This window comes from Pseudophryne corroboree, chromosome 3 (assembly GCF_028390025.1).
Source record: "Pseudophryne corroboree isolate aPseCor3 chromosome 3, aPseCor3.hap2, whole genome shotgun sequence".
In the NCBI taxonomy this organism is placed as follows: domain Eukaryota; kingdom Metazoa; phylum Chordata; class Amphibia; order Anura; family Myobatrachidae; genus Pseudophryne; species Pseudophryne corroboree.
In genome coordinates this window covers 329,929,305-329,933,251 of record NC_086446.1, presented here as the reverse complement: position 1 = coordinate 329,933,251, position 3,947 = coordinate 329,929,305, and the positions used below count along the sequence as shown (strand labels likewise).

Sequence of the window (3,947 nt, the reverse complement as noted above, 5' to 3'; positions counted from 1 at the left end):
TCCATACACATATAGTACAGTACTCCATACTTTTTCCACCGCCTCCCTTTACGCCTACAGTATTGCCAGAGCTGTAGATCAATCCGCCGCTATACTGTACGATCGAAAGTACTGGATTAGTGGAGCATTAGCCACACAGTGGTTAGATGTGTAATGCATGATGAGTATCTAGATCGCCTCAACGCGCCTGCCTGTGATTAAACTCAGCTATCGCCTTAGCGTGACTAAACGCCCGTCTCGGCGGAGAAACAGTCAAGATAAAGGTGGCTACATCTGTACTAATGAAATTGGAAGTGAAACTGTTGGAATACATTAGTATTTTAAAATACTATCAGATAATTGAACTAAGCACTTTTAAAGAACCTGAGAAAACAGGCTCATCCAGGATATGAACCTGGGACCTTTTGCACCCGAAGCAAGAATCATACACCCTGACCAACAAGCCACTAGCCAAATAATTTCTTGTTCAGTTTTTAACATTTTTAAAGTAAAACTCTAATTATTTAAGAAAAAATTCAAATAACTAGAGAAAACACACAATTTCATTTAATGAAGATGAAACATTTTAAAAATAACATAACAACTTAAAACAAAAAATGTGTATGTAGCATTGCAAAAATAATAACTTAAGGTTACTTGTTATCCAAGTATGTATATTAGAAATGTGCAGTGCCAATATTTAGAGGTCCCAATAGAGTTTGGACTTTTGTTGATAGTTGGAACCTAAGACTTGTCACATACTGTGTGCAACTCAAGCATGCAGACCCAGAAGAAAGACAAAATAAACACCTGCAATTTATTGTTGATCTTTTTGTTAGTCATAATGATACTATTCTTTTAAGCCACTCAGGGTTATTGAGAAAAAAGAAAGGTAAGAGAAAAACCTGTAATTTCATTTTGACAGTTTTTTGTTTGTCAAAATTAGACTTTTAAGCCACTCAAGGTTACTTAGACAAAATGGAATCTATAGTTTACCCAATATACCACCAAATGGTTGACATTTTACTAAGTATGCATAAGTATATACCTTTAAAAGATGGGCTCATCTGGGATTTGTACCGGGGATCTCTCGCACCCTAAGCAAGAATCAACGAGCCCACTGTGCATGTCTTTTTATGTATATTAATGAAATTGTAAGTAAAACAGTTTGTATACATTAGTGAGTATTTGTATACATTAGTGAATATTTTAAAATGCTATTAAATACTATCAGATATGAAGAGATGGGCTCGTCCGGGATTTGAACCCGGGACCTCTCGCACCCGAAGCGAGAATCATACCCCTAGACCAACGAGCCATCTGCCTAAGGTCTTCTCATTCAGATTTTACCATTTTTAAAGTAAAACTCAAATTATTTAATAAAAAATGCAATAAGCTGGAAAAAAAGATGTTACATTTTAAAAATACCATAACTATTTAAAGAAATTATTTGTAGCATAGCTAAAATGTTTCCTTAAGGTCAATTTTTGGTCCAAGTATGCATATTTGGAAATTTCAGTGCCAAGATTTATGGGTTCCTATAGAGTTTTAACTTTTCTAATAGCTGGAACCTAAGACTTGTCTCATACTGTGTGCAACTTAAGCATACAGACCAAGAAGAAAGAAAAAAACAAAAACCTGCAATTAATTGTTGACCTTTTTGTTTGTCAAAAAGAGACTATTCTTTTAAGCCACTCATTGTTTCTTAGAAAAAAGCAAGGTAAGAGAAAAACCTGTAATTTCATTTTGACTGTTTTTTATTTGTCAAAATGAGACTTCTTTGAAGCCACTCAAAGTTACTTAGACAAAATGGAATCTACAGTTTACCCAATATACCACCAAATGGTTGACAGTTTACTAAATATGCATAAGTATATACTTTTTTTATGGATTGGCAAAAGAAAAATTCACTTGATGCTTTTCACTCAGGCAATTGATATCAATCAGATAATGGAACCATGGTATTTAAAAGAACCTGAGAAGATGGGCTCGTCTGCGATTTAATCCCAGGACCTCTCGCACCCTAAGCGACAATCATACCCCTATAACAACGAGCCTACTGTTCATGTATTTTCATGTATACTAATGAAATTGGAAGTGAAACTGTTGGAATACATTAGTATTTTAAAATACTATCAGATAATTGAACTAAGCATTTTTAAAGAACCTGAGAAAACAGGCTCATCCAGGATATGAACCTGGGACCTTTTGCACCCGAAGCAAGAATCATACACCCTGACCAACAAGCCACTAGCCAAATAATTTCTTGTTCAGTTTTTAACATTTTTAAAGTAAAACTCTAATTATTTAAGAAAAAATGCAAATAACTAGAGAAAACACACAATTTCATTTAATGAAGATGAAACATTTTAAAAATAACATAACAACTTAAAACAAAAAATGTGTATGTAGCATTGCAAAAATAATAACTTAAGGTTACTTGTTATCCAAGTATGTATATTAGAAATGTGCAGTGCCAATATTTAGAGGTCCCAATAGAGTTTGGACTTTTTTGATAGTTGGAACATAAGACTTGTCACATAATGTGTGCAACTCAAGCATGCAGACCCAGAAGAAAGACAAAATAAACACCTGCAATTTATTGTTGATCTTTTTGTTAGTCATAATGATACTATTCTTTTAAGCCACTCAGGGTTATTTAGAAAAAAGAAAGGTAAGTGAAAAACCTGTAATTTCATTTTGACAGTTTTTTGTTTGTCAAAATTAGACTTTTAAGCCACTCAAGGTTACTTAGACAAAATGGAATCTATAGTTTACCCAATATACCACCAAATGGTTGACATTTTACTAAGTATGCATAAATATATACCTTTAAAAGATGGGCTCATCCGGGATTTGTACCGGGGATCTCTCGCACCCTAAGCAAGAATCAACGAGCCCACTGTGCATGTCTTTTTTATGTATATTAATGAAATTGTAAGTAAAACTGTTTGTATACATTAGTGAGTATTTTAAAATGCTATTAAATACTATCAGATATTAAGGACTTTAAAAGTACATGAAGAGATGGGTTCTTCCGGGATTTCAACCCGGGACCTCTCGCACCCGAAGCGAGAATCATACCCCTAGACCAACGAGCCAACTGCCTAAGGTCTTCTCATTGAGATTTTACCATTTTAAAGCAAAACTCAAATTATTTAATAAAAAAAATGCAATAATCTGGAAAAAAGATGTTACATTTTAAAAATACCATAACAATTTAAAAAAATTATTTGTAGCATAGCTAAAATGTTTCCTTAAGGTCAATTTTTGGTCCAAGTATGCATATTTGGAAATTTCAGTGCCAAGATTTATGGGTTCCTATAGAGTTTTAACTTATCTAATAGCTGGAACCTAAGACTTGTCTCATACTGTGTGCAACTTAAGCATACAGACCAAGAAGAAAGAAAAAAACAAAAACCTGCAATTAATTGTTGACCTTTTTGTTTGTCAAAAACAGACTATTCTTTTAAGCCACTCATTGTTTCTTAGAAAAAAGCAAGGTAAGAGAAAAACCTGTAATTTCATTTTGACTGTTTTTTATTTGTCAAAATGAGACTTCTTTGAAGCCACTCAAAGTTACTTAGACAAAATGGAATCTACAGTTTACCCAATATACCACCAAATGGTTGACAGTTTACTAAATATGCATAAGTATATACTTTTTTTTATGGATTGGCAAAAGAAAAATTCACTTGATGCTTTTCACTCAGGCAATTGATATCAATCAGATAATGGAACCATGGTATTTAAAAGAACCTGAGAAGATGGGCTCGTCTGCGATTTAATCCCAGGACCTCTCGCACCCTAAGCGACAATCATACCCCTATAACAACGAGCCTACTGTTCATGTATTTTCATGTATACTAATGAAATTGGAAGTGAAACTGTTGGAATACATTAGTATTTTAAAATACTATCAGATAATTGAACTAAGCACTTTTAAAGAACCTGAGAAAACAGGCTCA

The 3,947-nt window shown here is 33.5% G+C and overlaps 1 non-coding gene across 1 annotated transcript; it reads right to left on the bottom strand.

Annotated features, from left to right (window-relative positions):
• Positions 1-1,225: 1,225 nt before the first annotated feature.
• TRNAP-CGG (transfer RNA proline (anticodon CGG)) lies at positions 1,226-1,297 on the bottom strand. The gene has a single exon. It is a non-coding gene; the product is annotated as a tRNA-Pro (tRNA).
• Positions 1,298-3,947: the final 2,650 nt, after the last annotated feature.